Raw genomic sequence first — 24,200 nt, forward strand, 5'->3', positions numbered from 1 at the left:
AGAGAGACTGCTCAACATTGTGCCATCACCTACATGGGAAAAGGATGCGAGGAAGAATAGATACACGTATATGTGTGAAAGAACCACATCTTGCACACCTAGAGCAAACAAACCATTGTAAACAAATTTGCTGGGATAAAAAATAAAAAGTAAATTACAAATATGAACAAGAAGTAATGAGACATAAACGTAAAGGGCTTTTTCCTGGCATATTCCATTCTAATATACAACCTAGAACACCACTTCCATTAAGGCTCGGTTTCCCTAGTAAACGAAATTTGTAAAGGAGAAATGCTGCCACCTTGTGGCCGTTTCCTGCAAGAGCAGCTTTAAACTCACAGCTAATGGTCACTTAACATTCACAAGGACTCAGGGCTCTAAAGGACACTTGCCCTAAAAATTGGTGCTGAAGTAGGGAATGGACAAACAAATTCAAAACAGGCAAATGTTTCAAGAAGAGATTATGAAGAGTTAAGTTTTACTCACACTCTTTTTAAAAAAAAGGAAAATGGATAAAAGCTCAACCTCAGGGAGTGTTAGACGCATGCAATCTAATCTACAAAAAGTTTCAACTTACACCAGTCGACTGACCATCAGCAAAAAGTCTACAAACAATAAATGCTGAAGGGGTTTTACAGAACTGTGTACCCTCTACCTGCTGGTGAGACGTAAAGGGGTAACAGCCAATAATTAGAACAGAAAGGAGCTGTGTTGAAAAGTAAAAATGGAGGTACCATTCAATCCAGCCGGCGCACCATTAGACGTCTCACCGGAGAAGAAAAGAATCGAGAAGACACAGGCCGAAAAAGCTGCAGTGCAGCCTTATTCACAATAGCCAAGACAGTGAAGCAATCAAAATGTCCAACAACAGGTGAATGGATAAAGAAGAAGTGGTCCATGTACACAATGGAATATTAGCCATGGAAGACAACGAAGCATTGCTCTCTGAGGCACCACAATTGAGTCTGGAAATAATCACGAAACGTGAGGTAAGTCGGAAAGCAAAAGACCTATATTCTATGATATCACTTATAGGCGTTATCTAATAACTGACACAAATGAACATATTTCCTCAGAGAAAGACACTCACAGACTTAGAAAACAAACTATGCTCATCTAAAAGGAAAGGAGGGGGGAATGGATAAATTAAGATTAGTGTTACTATATGTATACAAACACATATTTTATACATATCTCAAAAAGACCGACCATATAGCAAGGGAGGTCTGCGGAACCCTCTGTAACATTTTACATGGAAAGAGGATCTGTACTTGAATAGACATATATAATGTACAAATGAACCAGATTGTGTACACCTAGGACAAACAATATTCTAAGCTTTACCCCAATTAAAAAGTTTTTAAAACCAAGAAGAAGTAATGAGACATAAACTAATGGGGGTTTCTCCATGCATATTCCAGTGTAATTTACAACCTAGGAACACGACTTCCAGAAAGGCTCTGCTGCCCTAGTACCCAGATTTGGGAATGGAGAAATGCTGCCTGCTTGAGGCCACTTCCCACAACATCACCTTTAAACCCATTGCTAAAGGTCACTAAATATTCACCAAACTTGCAGTTCGGGAAATGACACCTGCTCTCTAAAAAAATTCTGGGGTGGAAAATTGACCAAAAAATTAAACAGAGGGCAACCTTCCAAGAAGACAATTTCAAGAGTTATATTGTACTACCAATTGTTTCCTTTTTTTAACAGAAAAGAAAACGGCGGAGAAATATGATGAGTTTTACGAATTTTTAGAGACATGCAAACCGAAATTATAAAAACCTAGCAGCTCACAGCAGCCAGAAGGGCCATTAGCATAAATGCTGCAAACAATAAATGCTGAAGCGATTGTGGAGAAATGTGTACCCTCGATTCTAAAGGGGACGTGGTAAGTGCCACTAATGAAAACAAAAAGAAGGTGCTTTGAAAAGGGAAAAACGGTGCTACCAGTCAGTCAATCACACCCAGTGCTGGGCCTATCACCTGAGAAAATGAGAATCAAAAAGTCACAGGCTGGCAATCCTGCACTCCAACAATATTTACCATAGCCAACACTTGGAAGCATTGAAAATGTCCATCAACTGAGGAATGCACAAAGTAGAAGTGGTCCACGTACACAGTGGAAAATTACTCCAATAAAAAATAAAAATTACATTTAAAAATCCAAAAAAAGTAAGGAGACATCAGCTTGTGTGGGTTTGTCCAGGCACAGTCCACTCTAATTTATAACTGAGAAACACCACAGACCGCAAGGGCTTTTCCCTAGTTACCAGGGTGGGGAATATACAAAGGCTGCCGCCCTATGGCAGTTACCTGCAAAACCAGCTTTAAAGCCTGTGCTAATGGTCATTTCATAGGAAGAAGTAATGCAGGACTGTAAATGAAACCTGCCCTCAAAATGTCTTGAGGGAGGTCATGGCCAAAACATTTCAAAATGTGACACATACTTTAAGAGAACACTTTGAAGAACTAAGGGGTAATCACAGCTTGCAAAATAAAAAGGACTTGCCTTCAAGCTCAGTTTCAAAGGATTATGAGGCACGTGCGAATTCAACCACAAAGAGGTATCAGATCACACTTGTCAGAATAACCATCAGCAAGAAAACTACAAACAATAAATGCTGAAGGTGTTGTAGAGAAATGCATACCCTCAACTTCAAGGGGGACGTAACTTGGAAAGGGCCACGAAATAGAACAGAATGGAGGTGCATTAAAAAGGTCAACATTGAGCTACCACATGATCCAGCAGGCCCACTCCTCGACCTATAATCTAAGAAGAGAGAATTGGAAAGACACAGGCAGGCAAATCTGCATTGCACAGTATTACAATAGCCAAGATATGGAAGGAACCAAAAAGTCCACCAACAGATGGGTGGACACAGAAGAACTCCTCCATGTACAGATGGAATATTCGCTAGTGAAAAAAATGAAACACTGCCATTTGCAGCATCATAGATGAGTCTAGACGTAATCACGCCACCTGTAGTCAGTGAGAAAGCAAAAGACACATATCCTATCATATCACTTTTTGGAGTTACTTAAAAATTGATACCAATGAAGATATTTCCACAGAGAAAGGCAATCACAGATTCATTAAAAAAACTTATGGTTCACCAAATAGAAAGGGCTGAGGATTGGTTACATTACCATATTGGGGTTAACAAAGATATACAAACCATGTGAAATATATAACCACCAAAGACGTACGGAAGACCAAGAGAGAGACTGCTCAACATTGTGCCATCACCTACATGGGAAAAGGATGCGAGGAAGAATAGATACACGTATATGTGTGAAAGAACCACATCTTGCACACCTAGAGCAAACAAGTCATTGTAATCAAATTTGCTGGGATAAAAAATAAAAAGTAAATTACAAATATGAACAAGAAGTAATGAGACATAAACTTAAAGGGCTTTTTCCTGGCATATTCCAGTCTAATATACAACCTAGGACACCACTTCCATTAAGGCTCTGTTTCCCTAGTAAACAAAATTGGTAAAGGAGAAATGCTGCCACCTTGTGGCCGTTTCCTGAAAGAGCAGCTTTAAACTCACAGCTAATGGTCACTTAACATTCACGAGGACTCAGGGCTGTAAAGGACACTTGCCCTAAAAATTGGTGCTGAAGTAGGGAATGGACAAACAAATTCAAAACAGGCAAATGTTTCAAGAAGAGATTATGAAGAGTTAAGTTTTACTCACACTCTTTTTAAATAAAAGGAAAATGGATAAAAGCTCAACCTCAGGGAGTGTTAGACGCATGCAATCTAATCTACAAAAAGTTTCAACTTACACCAGTCGACTGACCATCAGCAAAAAGTCTACAAACAATAAATGCTGAAGGGGTTTTACAGAACTGTGTACCCTCTACCTGCTGGTGAGACGTAAAGGGGTAACAGCCAATAATTAGAACAGAAAGGAGCTGTGTTGAAAAGTAAAAATGGAGGTACCATTCAATCCAGCCGGCGCACCATTGGACGTCTCACCGGAGAAGAAAAGCATCGAGAAGACACAGGCCGCAAAAGCTGCAGTGCAGCCTTATTCACAATAGCCAAGACAGTGAAGCAATCAAAATGTCCAACAAGAGGTGAATGGATAAAGAAGAAGTGGTCCATGTACACAATGGAATATTAGCCATGGAAGACAATGAAGCATTGCTCTCTGAGGCACCACAAATGAGTCTGGAAATAATCACGAAACGTGAGGTAAGTCGGAAAGCAAAAGACCTATATTCTATGATATCACTTATAGGCGTTATCTAATAACTGACACAAATGAACATATTTCCTCAGAGAAAGACACTCACAGACTTAGAAAACAAACTATGCTCATCTAAAAGGAAAGGAGGGGGGAATGGATAAATTAAGATTAGTGTTACTATATGTATACAAACACATATTTTATACATATCTCAAAAAGACCGACCATATAGCAAGGGAGGTCTGCGGAACCCTCTGTAACATTTTACATGGAAAGAGGATCTGTACTTGAATAGACATATATAATGTACAAATGAACCAGATTGTGTACACCTAGGACAAACAATATTCTAAGCTTTACCCCAATTAAAAAGTTTTTAAAACCAAGAAGAAGTAATGAGACATAAACTAATGGGGGTTTCTCCATGCATATTCCAGTGTAATTTACAACCTAGGAACACGACTTCCAGAAAGGCTCTGCTGCCCTAGTACCCAGATTTGGGAATGGAGAAATGCTGCCTGCTTGAGGCCACTTCCCACAACATCACCTTTAAACCCATTGCTAAAGGTCACTAAATATTCACCAAACTTGCAGTTCGGGAAATGACACCTGCTCTCTAAAAAAATTCTGGGGTGGAAAATTGACCAAAAAATTAAACAGAGGGCAACCTTCCAAGAAGACAATTTCAAGAGTTATATTGTACTACCAATTGTTTCCTTTTTTTAACAGAAAAGAAAACGGCGGAGAAATATGATGAGTTTTACGAATTTTTAGAGACATGCAAACCGAAATTATAAAAACCTAGCAGCTCACAGCAGCCAGAAGGGCCATTAGCATAAATGCTGCAAACAATAAATGCTGAAGCGATTGTGGAGAAATGTGTACCCTCGATTCTAAAGGGGACGTGGTAAGTGCCACTAATGAAAACAAAAAGAAGGTGCTTTGAAAAGGGAAAAACGGTGCTACCAGTCAGTCAATCACACCCAGTGCTGGGCCTATCACCTGAGAAAATGAGAATCAAAAAGTCACAGGCTGGCAATCCTGCACTCCAACAATATTTACCATAGCCAACACTTGGAAGCATTGAAAATGTCCATCAACTGAGGAATGCACAAAGTAGAAGTGGTCCACGTACACAGTGGAAAATTACTCCAATAAAAAATAAAAATTACATTTAAAAATCCAAAAAAAGTAAGGAGACATCAGCTTGTGTGGGTTTGTCCAGGCACAGTCCACTCTAATTTATAACTGAGAAACACCACAGACCGCAAGGGCTTTTCCCTAGTTACCAGGGTGGGGAATATACAAAGGCTGCCACCCTATGGCAGTTACCTGCAAAAGCAGCTTTAAAGCCTGTGCTAATGGTCATTTCATAGGAACACGTACTGCAGAACTGTAAATGAAACCTGCCCTCAAAATGTCTTGAGGGAGGTCATGGCCAAAACATTTCAAAATGTGACACATACTTTAAGAGAACACTTTGAAGAACTAACGGGTAATCACAGCTTGAAAAATAAAAAGGACATGGCTTCAAGCTCAATTTCAACGGATTATGAGGCACGTGCGAATTCAACCACAAAGAGGTTTCAGATCACACTTGTCAGAATAACCATCAGCAAGAAAACTACAAACAATAAATGCTGAAGGTGTTGTAGAGAAATACATACCCTCAACTTCAAGGGGGACGTAAGTTGGAATGGGCCATGAACTAGAGCAGAATGGAGGTGCCTTAGAAAGGTAAACATTGAGCTAACATATGATCCAGCAGGCCCACTCCTCGACCTATAATCTAAGAAGAGAGAATTGGAAAGACACAGACAGGCAAATCTGCATTGCACAGTATTACAATAGCCAAGATATGGAAGGAACCAAAAAGTCCACCAACAGATGGGTGGACACAGAAGAACTCCTCCATGTACAGATGGAATATTCGCTAGTGAAAAAAATGAAACAATGCCATTTGCAGCACCATAGATGAGTCTAGACGTAATCACGCCACCTGTAGTCAGTGAGAAAGCAAAAGACACATATCCTATCATATCACTTTTTGGAGTTACTTAAAAATTGATACCAATGAAGATATTTCCACAGAGAAAGGCAATCACAGATTCATTAAAAAAACTTATGGTTCACCAAATAGAAAGGGATGAGGATTGGTTACATTACCATATTGGGGTTAACAAAGATATACAAACCATGTGAAATATATAACCACCAAAGACGTACGGAAGACCAGGAGAGAGACTGCTCAACATTGTGCCATCACCTACATGGGAAAAGGATGCGAGGAAGAATAGATACACGTATATGTGTGAAAGAACCACATCTTGCACACCTAGAGCAAACAAGTCATTGTAATCAAATTTGCTGGGATAAAAAATAAAAAGTAAATTACAAATATGAACAAGAAGTAATGAGACATAAACTTAAAGGGCTTTTTCCTGGCATATTCCATTCTAATATACAACCTAGAACACCACTTCCATTAAGGCTCTGTTTCCCTAGTAAACGAAATTGGTAAAGGAGAAATGCTGCCACCTTGTGGCCGTTTCCTGCAAGAGCAGCTTTAAACTCACAGCTAATGGTCACTTAACATTCACAAGGACTCAGGGCTGTAAAGGACACTTGCCCTAAAAATTGGTGCTGAAGTAGGGAATGGACAAACAAATTCAAAACAGGCAAATGTTTCAAGAAGAGATTATGAAGAGTTAAGTTTTACTCACACTCTTTAAAAAAAAAAGGAAAATGGATAAAAGCTCAACCTCAGGGAGTGTTAGACGCATGCAATCTAATCTACAAAAAGTTTCAACTTACACCAGTCGACTGACCATCAGCAAAAAGTCTACAAACAATAAATGCTGAAGGGGTTTTACAGAACTGTGTACCCTCTACCTGCTGGTGAGACGTAAAGGGGTAACAGCCAATAATTAGAACAGAAAGGAGCTGTGTTGAAAAGTAAAAATGGAGGTACCATTCAATCCAGCCGGCGCACCATTGGACGGCTCACCGGAGAAGAAAAGAATCGAGAAGACACAGGCCGCAAAAGCTGCAGTGCAGCCTTATTCACAATAGCCAAGACAGTGAAGCAATCAAAATGTCCAACAACAGGTGAATGGATAAAGAAGAAGTGGTCCATGTACACAATGGAATATTAGCCATGGAAGACAACGAAGCATTGCTCTCTGAGGCACCACAATTGAGTCTGGAAATAATCACGAAACGTGAGGTAAGTCGGAAAGCAAAAGACCTATATTCTATGATATCACTTATAGGCGTTATCTAATAACTGACACAAATGAACATATTTCCTCAGAGAAAGACACTCACAGACTTAGAAAACAAACTATGCTCATCTAAAAGGAAAGGAGGGGGGAATGGATAAATTAAGATTAGTGTTACTATATGTATACAAACACATATTTTATACATATCTCAAAAAGACCGACCATATAGCAAGGGAGGTCTGCGGAACCCTCTGTAACATTTTACATGGGAAGAGGATCTGTACTTGAATAGACATATATAATGTACAAATGAACCAGATTGTGTACACCTAGGACAAACAATATTCTAAGCTTTACCCCAATTAAAAAGTTTTTAAAACCAAGAAGAAGTAATGAGACATAAACTAATGGGGGTTTCTCCATGCATATTCCAGTGTAATTTACAACCTAGGAACACGACTTCCAGAAAGGCTCTGCTGCCCTAGTACCCAGATTTGGGAATGGAGAAATGCTGCCTGCTTGAGGCCACTTCCCACAACATCACCTTTAAACCCATTGCTAAAGGTCACTAAATATTCACCAAACTTGCAGTTCGGGAAATGACACCTGCTCTCTAAAAAACTTCTGGGGTGGAAAATTGACCAAAAAATTAAACAGAGGGCAACCTTCCAAGAAGACAATTTCAAGAGTTATATTGTACTACCAATTGTTTCCTTTTTTTAACAGAAAAGAAAACGGCGGAGAAATATGATGAGTTTTACGAATTTTTAGAGACATGCAAACCGAAATTATAAAAACCTAGCAGCTCACAGCAGCCAGAAGGGCCATTAGCATAAATGCTGCAAACAATAAATGCTGAAGCGATTATGGAGAAATGTGTACCCTCGATTCTAAAGGGGACGTGGTAAGAGTCACTAATGAAAACAAAAAGAAGGTGCTTTGAAAAGGGAAACACGGTGCTACCAGTCAATCAATCACACCCAGTGCTGGGCCTATCACCTGAGAAAATGAGAATCAAAAAGTCACAGGCTGGCAATCCTGCACTCCAACAATATTTACCATAGCCAACACTTGGAAGCATTGAAAATGTCCATCAACTGAGGAATGCACAAAGTAGAAGTGGTCCACGTACACAGTGGAAAATTACTCCAATAAAAAATAAAAATTAAATTTAAAATCCAACAAATGTAAAGAGACATCAGCTTGTGTGGGTTTGTCCAGGCACACTCCACTCTAATTTATAAACGAGAAACACCACAGGCCGCAAGGGCTTTCCCCTAGTTACAAGGGTGGGGAACATAGAAAGGCTGCCACCCTATGGCAGTTACCTGCAAAACCAGCTTTAAAGCCTGTGCTAATGGTCATTTCATAGGAAGAAGTAATGCAGGACTGTAAATGAAACCTGCCCTCAAAATGTCTTGAGGGAGGTCATGGCCAAAACATTTCAAAATGTGACACATACTTTAAGAGAACACTTTGAAGAACTAAGGGGTAATCACAGCTTGAAAAATAAAAAGGACTTGCCTTCAAGCTCAATTTCAATGGATTATGAGGCACGTGCGAATTCAACCACAAAGAGGTATCAGATCACACTTGTCAGAATAACCATCAGCAAGAAAACTACAAACAATAAATGCTGAAGGTGTTGTAGAGAAATGCATACCCTCAACTTCAAGGGGGACGTAACTTGGAAAGGGCCACGAAATAGAACAGAATGGAGGTGCATTAAAAAGGTCAACATTGAGCTACCACATGATCCAGCAGGCCCACTCCTCGACCTATAATCTAAGAAGAGAGAATTGGAAAGACACAGGCAGGCAAATCTGCATTGCACAGTATTACAACAGCCAAGATATGGAGGTAACCAAAAAGTCCACCAACAGATGGGTGGACACAGAAGAACTCCTCCATGTACAGATGGAATATTCGCTAGTGAAAAAAATGAAACAATGCCATTTGCAGCACCATAGATGAGTCTAGACGTAATCACGCCACCTGTAGTCAGTGAGAAAGCAAAAGACACATATCCTATCATATCACTTTTTGGAGTTACTTAAAAATTGATACCAATGAAGATATTTCCACAGAGAAAGGCAATCACAGATTCATTAAAAAAACTTATGGTTCACCAAATAGAAAGGGATGAGGATTGGTTACATTACCATATTGGGGTTAACAAAGATATACAAACCATGTGAAATATATAACCACCAAAGACGTACGGAAGACCAGGAGAGAGACTGCTCAACATTGTGCCATCACCTACATGGGAAAAGGATGCGAGGAAGAATAGATACACGTATATGTGTGAAAGAACCACATCCTGCACACCTAGAGCAAACAAACCATTGTAAACAAATTTGCTGGGATAAAAAATAAAAAGTAAATTACAAATATGAACAAGAAGTAATGAGACATAAAATTAAAGGGCTTTTTCCTGGCATATTCCATTCTAATATACAACCTAGAACACCACTTCCATTAAGGCTCTGCTTCCCTAGTAAACAAAATTGGTAAAGGAGAAATGCTGCCACCTTGTGGCCGTTTCCTGCAAGAGCAGCTTTAAACTCTCAGCTAATGGTCACTTAACATTCACGAGGACTCAGGGCTGTAAAGGACACTTGCCGTAAAAATTGGTGCTGAAGTAGGGAATGGACAAACAAATTCAAAACAGGCAAATGTTTCAAGAAGAGATTATGAAGAGTTAAGTTTTACTCACACTCTTTTTAAAAAAAAGGAAAATGGATAAAAGCTCAACCTCAGGGAGTGTTAGACGCATGCAATCTAATCTACAAAAAGTTTCAACTTACACCAGTCGACTGACCATCAGCAAAAAGTCTACAAACAATAAATGCTGAAGGGGTTTTACAGAACTGTGTACCCTCTACCTGCTGGTGAGACGTAAAGGGGTAACAGCCAATAATTAGAACAGAAAGGAGCTGTGTTGAAAAGTAAAAATGGAGGTACCATTCAATCCAGCCGGCGCACCATTGGACGACTCACCGGAGAAGAAAAGAATCGAGAAGACACAGGCCGCAAAAGCTGCAGTGCAGCCTTATTCACAATAGCCAAGACAGTGAAGCAATCAAAATGTCCAACAACAGGTGAATGGATAAAGAACAAGTGGTCCATGTACACAATGGAATATTAGCCATGGAAGACAATGAAGCATTGCTCTCTGAGGCACCACAAATGAGTCTGGAAATAATCACGAAACATGAGATAAGTCAGAAAGCAAAAGACCTATATTCTATGATATAACTTATAGGCGTTATCTAATAACTGACACAAATGAACATATTTCCTCAGAGAAAGACACTCACAGACTTAGAAAACAAACTATGCTCATCTAAAAGGAAAGGAGGGGGGAATGGATAAATTAAGATTAGTGTTACTATATGTATACAAACACATATTTTATACATATCTCAAAAAGACCGACCATATAGCAAGGGAGGTCTGCGGAACCCTCTGTAACAGTTTACATGGGAAGAGGATCTGTACTTGAATAGACATATATAATGTACAAATGAACCAGATTGTGTACACCTAGGACAAACAATATTCTAAGCTTTACCCCAATTAAAAAGTTTTTAAAACCAAGAAGAAGTAATGAGACATAAACTATTTGTGGTTTCTCCATGCATATTCCAGTGTAATTTACAACCTAGGAACACGACTTCCAGAAAGGCTCTGCTGCCCTAGTACCCAGATTTGGGAATGGAGAAATGCTGCCTGCTTGAGGCCACTTCCCACAACATCACCTTTAAACCCATTGCTAAAGGTCACTAAATATTCACCAAACTTGCAGTTCGGGAAATGACACCTGCTCTCTAAAAAAATTCTGGGGTGGAAAATTGACCAAAAAATTAAAGAGGGCAACCTTCCAAGAAGACAATTTCAACAGTTATACTGTACTACCAATTGTTTCCTTTTTTTAACAGAAAAGAAAACGACGGAGAAATATGATGAGTTTTACGAATTTTTAGAGACATGCAAACCGAAATTATAAAAACATAGCAGCTCACAGCAGCCAGAAGGGCCATTAGCATAAATGCTGCAAACAATAAATGCTGAAGCGATTGTGGAGAAATGTGTACCCTCGATTCTAAAGGGGACGTGGTAAGAGCCACTAATGAAAACAAAAAGAAGGTGCTTTGAAAAGGGAAAAACGGTGCTACCAGTCAATCAATCACACCCAGTGCTGGGCCTATCACCTGAGAAAATGAGAATCAAAAAGTCACAGGCTGGCAATCCTGCACTCCAACAATATTTACCATAGCCAACACTTGGAAGCATTGAAAATGTCCATCAACTGAGGAATGCACAAAGTAGAAGTGGTCCACGTACACAGTGGAAAATTACTCCAATAAAAAATAAAAATTAAATTTAAAAATCCAACAAATGTAAAGAGACATCAGCTTGTGTGGGTTTGTCCAGGCACACTCCACTCTAATTTATAAACGAGAAACACCACAGGCCGCAAGGGCTTTCCCCTAGTTACAAGGGTGGGGAACATAGAAAGGCTGCCACCCTATGGCAGTTACCTGCAAAACCAGCTTTAAAGCCTGTGCTAATGGTCATTTCATAGGAAGAAGTAATGCAGGACTGTAAATGAAACCTGCCCTCAAAATGTCTTGAGGGAGGTCATGGCCAAAACATTTCAAAATGTGACACATACTTTAAGAGAACACTTTGAAGAACTAAGGGGTAATCACAGCTTGAAAAATAAAAAGGACTTGCCTTCAAGCTCAATTTCAATGGATTATGAGGCACGTGCGAATTCAACCACAAAGAGGTATCAGATCACACTTGTCAGAATAACCATCAGCAAGAAAACTACAAACAATAAATGCTGAAGGTGTTGTAGAGAAATGCATACCCTCAACTTCAAGGGGGACGTAACTTGGAAAGGGCCACGAAATAGAACAGAATGGAGGTGCATTAAAAAGGTCAACATTGAGCTACCATATGATCCAGCAGGCCCACTCCTCGACCTATAATCTAAGAAGAGAGAATTGGAAAGACACAGGCAGGCAAATCTGCATTGCACAGTATTACAATAGCCAAGATATGGAGGTAACCAAAAAGTCCACCAACAGATGGGTGGACACAGAAGAACTCCTCCATGTACAGATGGAATATTCGCTAGTGAAAAAAATGAAACAATGCCATTTGCAGCACCATAGATGAGTCTAGACGTAATCACGCCACCTGTAGTCAGTGAGAAAGCAAAAGACACATATCCTATCATATCACTTTTTGGAGTTACTTAAAAATTGATACCAATGAAGATATTTCCACAGAGAAAGGCAATCACAGATTCATTAAAAAAACTTATGGTTCACCAAATAGAAAGGGATGAGGATTGGTTACATTACCATATTGGGGTTAACAAAGATATACAAACCATGTGAAATATATAACCACCAAAGACGTACGGAAGACCAGGAGAGAGACTGCTCAACATTGTGCCATCACCTACATGGGAAAAGGATGCGAGGAAGAATAGATACACGTATATGTGTGAAAGAACCACATCCTGCACACCTAGAGCAAACAAACCATTGTAATCAAATTTGCTGGGATAAAAAATAAAAAGTAAATTACAAATATGAACAAGAAATAATGAGACATAAACGTAAAGGGCTTTTTCCTGGCATATTCCATTCTAATATACAACCTAGAACACCACTTCCATTAAGGCTCTGTTTCCCTAGTAAACAAAATTGGTAAAGGAGAAATGCTGCCACCTTGTGGCCGTTTCCTGCAAGAGCAGCTTTAAACTCACAGCTAATGGTCACTTAACATTCACGAGGACTCAGGGCTGTAAAGGACACTTGCCCTAAAAATTGGTGCTGAAGTAGGGAATGGACAAACAAATTCAAAACAGGCAAATGTTTCAAGAAGAGATTATGAAGAGTTAAGTTTTACTCACACTCTTTTTAAAAAAAAGGAAAATGGATAAAAGCTCAACCTCAGGGAGTGTTAGACGCATGCAATCTAATCTACAAAAAGTTTCAACTTACACCAGTCGACTGACCATCAGCAAAAAGTCTACAAACAATAAATGCTGCAGGGGTTTTACAGAACTGTGTACCCTCTACCTGCTGGTGAGACGTAAAGGGGTAACAGCCAATAATTAGAACAGAAAGGAGCTGTGTTGAAAAGTAAAAATGGAGGTACCATTCAATCCAGCCGGCGCACCATTGGACGTCTCACCGGAGAAGAAAAGAATCGAGAAGACACAGGCCGCAAAAGCTGCAGTGCAGCCTTATTCACAATAGCCAAGACAGTGAAGCAATCAAAATGTCCAACAACAGGTGAATGGATAAAGAACAAGTGGTCCATGTACACAATGGAATATTAGCCATGGAAGACAATGAAGCATTGCTCTCTGAGGCACCACAAATGAGTCTGGAAAAAATCACGAAACATGAGGTAAGTCAGAAAGCAAAAGACCTATATTCTATGATATCACTTATAGGCGTTATCTAATAACTGACACAAATGAACATATTTCCTCAGAGAAAGACACTCACAGACTTAGAAAACAAACTATGCTCATCTAAAAGGAAAGGAGGGGGGAATGGATAAATTAAGATTAGTGTTACTATATGTATACAAACACATATTATATACATATCTCAAAAAGACCGACAATATAGCAAGGGAGGTCTGCGGAACCCTCTGTAACATTTTACATGGGAAGAGGATCTGTACTTGAATAGACATATATAATGTACAAATGAACCAGATTGTGTACACCTAGGACAAACAATATTCTAAGCTTTACCCCAATTAAAAAGTTTTTAAAACCAAGAAGAAGTAATGAGACATAAACTAATGGGGGTTTCTCCATGCATATTCCAGTGTAATTTACAACCTAGGAACACGACTTCCAGAAAGGCTCTGCTGCCCTAGTACCCAGATTTGGGAATGGAGAAATGCTGCCTGCTTGAGGCCACTTCCCACAACATCACCTTTAAACCCATTGCTAAAGGTCACTAAATATTCACCAAACTTGCAGTTCGGGAAATGACACCTGCTCTCTAAAAAACTTCTGGGGTGGAAAATTGACCAAAAAATTAAACAGAGGGCAACCTTCCAAGAAGACAATTTCAAGAGTTATATTGTACTACCAATTGTTTCCTTTTTTTAACAGAAAAGAAAACGGCGGAGAAATATGATGAGTTTTACGAATTTTTAGAGACATGCAAACCGAAATTATAAAAACCTAGCAGCTCACAGCAGCCAGAAGGGCCATTAGCATAAATGCTGCAAACAATAAATGCTGAAGCGATTATGGAGAAATGTGTACCCTCGATTCTAAAGGGGACGTGGTAAGAGTCACTAATGAAAACAAAAAGAAGGTGCTTTGAAAAGGGAAACACGGTGCTACCAGTCAATCAATCACACCCAGTGCTGGGCCTATCACCTGAGAAAATGAGAATCAAAAAGTCACAGGCTGGCAATCCTGCACTCCAACAATATTTACCATAGCCAACACTTGGAAGCATTGAAAATGTCCATCAACTGAGGAATGCACAAAGTAGAAGTGGTCCACGTACACAGTGGAAAATTACTCCAATAAAAAATAAAAATTAAATTTAAAATCCAACAAATGTAAAGAGACATCAGCTTGTGTGGGTTTGTCCAGGCACACTCCACTCTAATTTATAAACGAGAAACACCACAGGCCGCAAGGGCTTTCCCCTAGTTACAAGGGTGGGGAACATAGAAAGGCTGCCACCCTATGGCAGTTACCTGCAAAACCAGCTTTAAAGCCTGTGCTAATGGTCATTTCATAGGAAGAAGTAATGCAGGACTGTAAATGAAACCTGCCCTCAAAATGTCTTGAGGGAGGTCATGGCCAAAACATTTCAAAATGTGACACATACTTTAAGAGAACACTTTGAAGAACTAAGGGGTAATCACAGCTTGAAAAATAAAAAGGACTTGCCTTCAAGCTCAATTTCAATGGATTATGAGGCACGTGCGAATTCAACCACAAAGAGGTATCAGATCACACTTGTCAGAATAACCATCAGCAAGAAAACTACAAACAATAAATGCTGAAGGTGTTGTAGAGAAATGCATACCCTCAACTTCAAGGGGGACGTAACTTGGAAAGGGCCACGAAATAGAACAGAATGGAGGTGCATTAAAAAGGTCAACATTGAGCTACCATATGATCCAGCAGGCCCACTCCTCGACCTATAATCTAAGAAGAGAGAATTGGAAAGACACAGGCAGGCAAATCTGCATTGCACAGTATTACAACAGCCAAGATATGGAGGTAACCAAAAAGTCCACCAACAGATGGGTGGACACAGAAGAACTCCTCCATGTACAGATGGAATATTCGCTAGTGAAAAAAATGAAACAATGCCATTTGCAGCATCATAGATGAGTCTAGACGTAATCACGCCACCTGTAGTCAGTGAGAAAGCAAAAGACACATATCCTATCATATCACTTTTTGGAGTTACTTAAAAATTGATACCAATGAAGATATTTCCACAGAGAAAGGCAATCACAGATTCATTAAAAAAACTTATGGTTCACCAAATAGAAAGGGATGAGGATTGGTTACATTACCATATTGGGGTTAACAAAGATATACAAACCATGTGAAATATATAACCACCAAAGACGTACGGAAGACCAGGAGAGAGACTGCTCAACATTGTGCCATCACCTACATGGGAAAAGGATGCGAGGAAGAATAGATACACGTATATGTGTGAAAGAACCACATCCTGCACACCTAGAGCAAACAAACCATTGTAAACAAATTTGCTGGGATAAAAAATAAAAAGTAAATTACAAATATGAACAAGAAGTAATGAGACATAAAATTAAAGGGCTTTTTCCTGGCATATTCCATTCTAATATACAACCTAGAACACCACTTCCATTAAGGCTCTGCTTCCCTAGTAAACAAAATTGGTAAAGGAGAAATGCTGCCACCTTGTGGCCGTTTCCTGCAAGAGCAGCTTTAAACTCTCAGCTAATGGTCACTTAACATTCACGAGGACTCAGGGCTGTAAAGGACACTTGCCGTAAAAATTGGTGCTGAAGTAGGGAATGGACAAACAAATTCAAAACAGGCAAATGTTTCAAGAAGAGATTATGAAGAGTTAAGTTTTACTCACACTCTTTTTAAAAAAAAGGAAAATGGATAAAAGCTCAACCTCAGGGAGTGTTAGACGCATGCAATCTAATCTACAAAAAGTTTCAACTTACACCAGTCGACTGACCATCAGCAAAAAGTCTACAAACAATAAATGCTGAAGGGGTTTTACAGAACTGTGTACCCTCTACCTGCTGGTGAGACGTAAAGGGGTAACAGCCAATAATTAGAACAGAAAGGAGCTGTGTTGAAAAGTAAAAATGGAGGTACCATTCAATCCAGCCGGCGCACCATTGGACGACTCACCGGAGAAGAAAAGAATCGAGAAGACACAGGCCGCAAAAGCTGCAGTGCAGCCTTATTCACAATAGCCAAGACAGTGAAGCAATCAAAATGTCCAACAACAGGTGAATGGATAAAGAACAAGTGGTCCATGTACACAATGGAATATTAGCCATGGAAGACAATGAAGCATTGCTCTCTGAGGCACCACAAATGAGTCTGGAAATAATCACGAAACATGAGATAAGTCAGAAAGCAAAAGACCTATATTCTATGATATAACTTATAGGCGTTATCTAATAACTGACACAAATGAACATATTTCCTCAGAGAAAGACACTCACAGACTTAGAAAACAAACTATGCTCATCTAAAAGGAAAGGAGGGGGGAATGGATAAATTAAGATTAGTGTTACTATATGTATACAAACACATATTTTATACATATCTCAAAAAGACCGACCATATAGCAAGGGAGGTCTGCGGAACCCTCTGTAACAGTTTACATGGGAAGAGGATCTGTACTTGAATAGACATATATAATGTACAAATGAACCAGATTGTGTACACCTAGGACAAACAATATTCTAAGCTTTACCCCAATTAAAAAGTTTTTAAAACCAAGAAGAAGTAATGAGACATAAACTATTTGTGGTTTCTCCATGCATATTCCAGTGTAATTTACAACCTAGGAACACGACTTCCAGAAAGGCTCTGCTGCCCTAGTACCCAGATTTGGGAATGGAGAAATGCTGCCTGCTTGAGGCCACTTCCCACAACATCACCTTTAAACCCATTGCTAAAGGTCACTAAATATTCACCAAACTTGCAGTTCGGGAAATGACACCTGCTCTCTAAAAAAATTCTGGGGTGGAAAATTGACCAAAAAATTAAAGAGGGCAACCTTCCAAGAAGACAATTTCAACAGTTATACTGTACTACCAATTGTTTCCTTTTTTTAACAGAAAAGAAAACGACGGAGAAATATGATGAGTTTTACGAATTTTTAGAGACATGCAAACCGAAATTATAAAAACATAGCAGCTCACAGCAGCCAGAAGGGCCATTAGCATAAATGCTGCAAACAATAAATGCTGAAGCGATTGTGGAGAAATGTGTACCCTCGATTCTAAAGGGGACGTGGTAAGAGCCACTAATGAAAACAAAAAGAAGGTGCTTTGAAAAGGGAAAAACGGTGCTACCAGTCAATCAATCACACCCAGTGCTGGGCCTATCACCTGAGAAAATGAGAATCAAAAAGTCACAGGCTGGCAATCCTGCACTCCAACAATATTTACCATAGCCAACACTTGGAAGCATTGAAAATGTCCATCAACTGAGGAATGCACAAAGTAGAAGTGGTCCACGTACACAGTGGAAAATTACTCCAATAAAAAATAAAAATTAAATTTAAAAATCCAACAAATGTAAAGAGACATCAGCTTGTGTGGGTTTGTCCAGGCACACTCCACTCTAATTTATAAACGAGAAACACCACAGGCCGCAAGGGCTTTCCCCTAGTTACAAGGGTGGGGAACATAGAAAGGCTGCCACCCTATGGCAGTTACCTGCAAAACCAGCTTTAAAGCCTGTGCTAATGGTCATTTCATAGGAAGAAGTAATGCAGGACTGTAAATGAAACCTGCCCTCAAAATGTCTTGAGGGAGGTCATGGCCAAAACATTTCAAAATGTGACACATACTTTAAGAGAACACTTTGAAGAACTAAGGGGTAATCACAGCTTGAAAAATAAAAAGGACTTGCCTTCAAGCTCAATTTCAATGGATTATGAGGCACGTGCGAATTCAACCACAAAGAGGTATCAGATCACACTTGTCAGAATAACCATCAGCAAGAAAACTACAAACAATAAATGCTGAAGGTGTTGTAGAGAAATGCATACCCTCAACTTCAAGGGGGACGTAACTTGGAAAGGGCCACGAAATAGAACAGAATGGAGGTGCATTAAAAAGGTCAACATTGAGCTACCATATGATCCAGCAGGCCCACTCCTCGACCTATAATCTAAGAAGAGAGAATTGGAAAGACACAGGCAGGCAAATCTGCATTGCACAGTATTACAATAGCCAAGATATGGAGGTAACCAAAAAGTCCACCAACAGATGGGTGGACACAGAAGAACTCCTCCATGTACAGATGGAATATTCGCTAGTGAAAAAAATGAAACAATGCCATTTGCAGCACCATAGATGAGTCTAGACGTAATCACGCCACCTGTAGTCAGTGAGAAAGCAAAAGACACATATCCTATCATATCACTTTTTGGAGTTACTTAAAAATTGATACCAATGAAGATATTTCCACAGAGAAAGGCAATCACAGATTCATTAAAAAAACTTATGGTTCACCAAATAGAAAGGGATGAGGATTGGTTACATTACCATATTGGGGTTAACAAAGATATACAAACCATGTGAAATATATAACCACCAAAGACGTACGGAAGACCAGGAGAGAGACTGCTCAACATTGTGCCATCACCTACATGGGAAAAGGATGCGAGGAAGAATAGATACACGTATATGTGTGAAAGAACCACATCCTGCACACCTAGAGCAAACAAACCATTGTAATCAAATTTGCTGGGATAAAAAATAAAAAGTAAATTACAAATATGAACAAGAAATAATGAGACATAAACGTAAAGGGCTTTTTCCTGGCATATTCCATTCTAATATACAACCTAGAACACCACTTCCATTAAGGCTCTGTTTCCCTAGTAAACAAAATTGGTAAAGGAGAAATGCTGCCACCTTGTGGCCGTTTCCTGCAAGAGCAGCTTTAAACTCACAGCTAATGGTCACTTAACATTCACGAGGACTCAGGGCTGTAAAGGACACTTGCCCTAAAAATTGGTGCTGAAGTAGGGAATGGACAAACAAATTCAAAACAGGCAAATGTTTCAAGAAGAGATTATGAAGAGTTAAGTTTTACTCACACTCTTTTTAAAAAAAAGGAAAATGGATAAAAGCTCAACCTCAGGGAGTGTTAGACGCATGCAATCTAATCTACAAAAAGTTTCAACTTACACCAGTCGACTGACCATCAGCAAAAAGTCTACAAACAATAAATGCTGAAGGGGTTTTACAGAACTGTGTACCCTCTACCTGCTGGTGAGACGTAAAGGGGTAACAGCCAATAATTAGAACAGAAAGGAGCTGTGTTGAAAAGTAAAAATGGAGGTACCATTCAATCCAGCCGGCGCACCATTGGACGTCTCACCGGAGAAGAAAAGAATCGAGAAGACACAGGCCGCAAAAGCTGCAGTGCAGCCTTATTCACAATAGCCAAGACAGTGAAGCAATCAAAATGTCCAACAACAGGTGAATGGATAAAGAACAAGTGGTCCATGTACACAATGGAATATTAGCCATGGAAGACAATGAAGCATTGCTCTCTGAGGCACCACAAATGAGTCTGGAAAAAATCACGAAACATGAGGTAAGTCAGAAAGCAAAAGACCTATTTTCTATGATATCACTTATAGGCGTTATCTAATAACTGACACAAATGAACATATTTCCTCAGAGAAAGACACTCACAGACTTAGAAAACAAACTATGCTCATCTAAAAGGAAAGGAGGGGGGAATGGATAAATTAAGATTAGTGTTACTATATGTATACAAACACATATTATATACATATCTCAAAAAGACCGACAATATAGCAAGGGAGGTCTGCGGAACCCTCTGTAACATTTTACATGGGAAGAGGATCTGTACTTGAATAGACATATATAATGTACAAATGAACCAGATTGTGTACACCTAGGACAAACAATATTCTAAGCTTTACCCCAATTAAAAAGTTTTTAAAACCAAGAAGAAGTAATGAGACATAAACTAATGGGGGTTTCTCCATGCATATTCCAGTGTAATTTACAACCTAGGAACACGACTTCCAGAAAGGCTCTGCTGCCCTAGTACCCAGATTTGGGAATGGAGAAATGCTGCCTGCTTGAGGCCACTTCCCACAACATCACCTTTAAACCCATTGCTAAAGGTCACTAAATATTCACCAAACTTGCAGTTCGGGAAATGACACCTGCTCTCTAAAAAACTTCTGGGGTGGAAAATTGATCAAAAAATTAAACAGAGGGCAACCTTCCAAGAAGACAATTTCAAGAGTTATATTGTACTACCAATTGTTTCCTTTTTTTAACAGAAAAGAAAACGGCGGAGAAATATGATGAGTTTTACGAATTTTTAGAGACATGCAAACCGAAATTATAAAAACCTAGCAGCTCACAGCAGCCAGAAGGGCCATTAGCATAAATGCTGCAAACAATAAATGCTGAAGCGATTATGGAGAAATGTGTACCCTCGATTCTAAAGGGGACGTGGTAAGAGTCACTAATGAAAACAAAAAGAAGGTGCTTTGAAAAGGGAAACACGGTGCTACCAGTCAAGCAATCACACCCAGTGCTGGGCCTATCACCTGAGAAAATGAGAATCAAAAAGTCACAGGCTGGCAATCCTGCACTCCAACAATATTTACCATAGCCAACACTTGGAAGCATTGAAAATGTCCATCAACTGAGGAATGCACAAAGTAGAAGTGGTCCACGTACACAGTGGAAAATTACTCCAATAAAAAATAAAAATTAAATTTAAAATCCAACAAATGTAAAGAGACATCAGCTTGTGTGGGTTTGTCCAGGCACACTCCACTCTAATTTATAAACGAGAAACACCACAGGCCGCAAGGGCTTTCCCCTAGTTACAAGGGTGGGGAACATAGAAAGGCTGCCACCCTATGGCAGTTACCTGCAAAACCAGCTTTAAAGCCTGTGCTAATGGTCATTTCATAGGAAGAAGTAATGCAGGACTGTAAATGAAACCTGCCCTCAAAATGTCTTGAGGGAGGTCATGGCCAAAACATTTCAAAATGTGACACATACTTTAAGAGAACACTTTGAAGAACTAAGGGGTAATCACAGCTTGAAAAATAAAAAGGACTTGCCTTCAAGCTCAATTTCAATGGATTATGAGGCACGTGCGAATTCAACCACAAAGAGGTATCAGATCACACTTGTCAGAATAACCATCAGCAAGAAAACTACAAACAATAAATGCTGAAGGTGTTGTAGAGAAATGCATACCCTCAACTTCAAGGGGGACGTAACTTGGAAAGGGCCACGAAATAGAACAGAATGGAGGTGCATTAAAAAGGTCAACATTGAGCTACCATATGATCCAGCAGGCCCACTCCTCGACCTATAATCTAAGAAGAGAGAATTGGAAAGACACAGGCAGGCAAATCTGCATTGCACAGTATTACAACAGCCAAGATATGGAGGTAACCAAAAAGTCCACCAACAGATGGGTGGACACAGAAGAACTCCTCCATGTACAGATGGAATATTCGCTAGTGAAAAAAATGAAACAATGCCATTTGCAGCACCATAGATGAGTCTAGACGTAATCACGCCACCTGTAGTCAGTGAGAAAGCAAAAGACACATATCCTATCATATCACTTTTTGGAGTTACTTAAAAATTGATACCAATGAAGATATTTCCACAGAGAAAGGCAATCACAGATTCATTAAAAAAACTTATGGTTCACCAAATAGAAAGGGATGAGGATTGGTTACATTACCATATTGGGGTTAACAAAGATATACAAACCATGTGAAATATATAACCACCAAAGACGTACGGAAGACCAGGAGAGAGACTGCTCAACATTGTGCCATCACCTACATGGGAAAAGGATGCGAGGAAGAATAGATACACGTATATGTGTGAAAGAACCACATCCTGCACACCTAGAGCAAACAAACCATTGTAATCAAATTTGCTGGGATAAAAAATAAAAAGTAAATTACAAATATGAACAAGAAATAATGAGACATAAACGTAAAGGGCTTTTTCCTGGCATATTCCATTCTAATATACAACCTAGAACACCACTTCCATTAAGGCTCTGTTTCCCTAGTAAACAAAATTGGTAAAGGAGAAATGCTGCCACCTTGTGGCCGTTTCCTGCAAGAGCAGCTTTAAACTCACAGCTAATGGTCACTTAACATTCACGAAGACTCAGGGCTGTAAAGGACACTTGCCCTAAAAATTGGTGCTGAAGTAGGGAATGGACAAACAAATTCAAAACAGGCAAATGTTTCAAGAAGAGATTATGAAGAGTTAAGTTTTACTCACACTCTTTTTAAAAAAAAGGAAAATGGATAAAAGCTCAACCTCAGGGAGTGTTAGACGCATGCAATCTAATCTACAAAAAGTTTCAACTTACACCAGTCGACTGACCATCAGCAAAAAGTCTACAAACAATAAATGCTGAAGGGGTTTTACAGAACTGTGTACCCTCTACCTGCTGGTGAGACGTAAAGGGGTAACAGCCAATAATTAGAACAGAAAGGAGCTGTGTTGAAAAGTAAAAATGGAGGTACCATTCAATCCAGCCGGCGCACCATTGGACGTCTCACCGGAGAAGAAAAGAATCGAGAAGACACAGGCCGCAAAAGCTGCAGTGCAGCCTTATTCACAATAGCCAAGACAGTGAAGCAATCAAAATGTCCAACAACAGGTGAATGGATAAAGAACAAGTGGTCCATGTACACAATGGAATATTAGCCATGGAAGACAATGAAGCATTGCTCTCTGAGGCACCACAAATGAGTATGGAAATAATCACGAAACATGAGGTAAGTCAGAAAGCAAAAGACCTATATTCTATGATATAACTTATAGGCGTTATCTAATAACTGACACAAATGAACATATTTCCTCAGAGAAAGACACTCACAGACTTAGAAAACAAACTATGCTCATCTAAAAGGAAAGGAGGGGGGAATGGATAAATTAAGATTAGTGTTACTATATGTATACAAACACATATTATATACATATCTCAAAAAGACCGACAATATAGCAAGGGAGGTCTGCGGAACCCTCTGTAACATTTTACATGGGAAGAGGATCTGTACTTGAATAGACATATATAATGTACAAATGAACCAGATTGTGTACACCTAGGACAAACAATATTCTAAGCTTTACCCCAATTAAAAAGTTTTTAAAACCAAGAAGAAGTAATGAGACATAAACTAATGGGGGTTTCTCCATGCATATTCCAGTGTAATTTACAACCTAGGAACACGACTTCCAGAAAGGCTCTGCTGCCCTAGTACCCAGATTTGGGAATGGAGAAATGCTGCCTGCTTGAGGCCACTTCCCACAACATCACCTTTAAACCCATTGCTAAAGGTCACTAAATATTCACCAAACTTGCAGTTCGGGAAATGACACCTGCTCTCTAAAAAACTTCTGGGGTGGAAAATTGATCAAAAAATTAAACAGAGGGCAACCTTCCAAG

This window comes from Balaenoptera borealis (assembly GCF_965194805.1).
Source record: "Balaenoptera borealis genome assembly, chromosome: 10".
Lineage (NCBI taxonomy): Eukaryota > Metazoa > Chordata > Mammalia > Artiodactyla > Balaenopteridae > Balaenoptera > Balaenoptera borealis.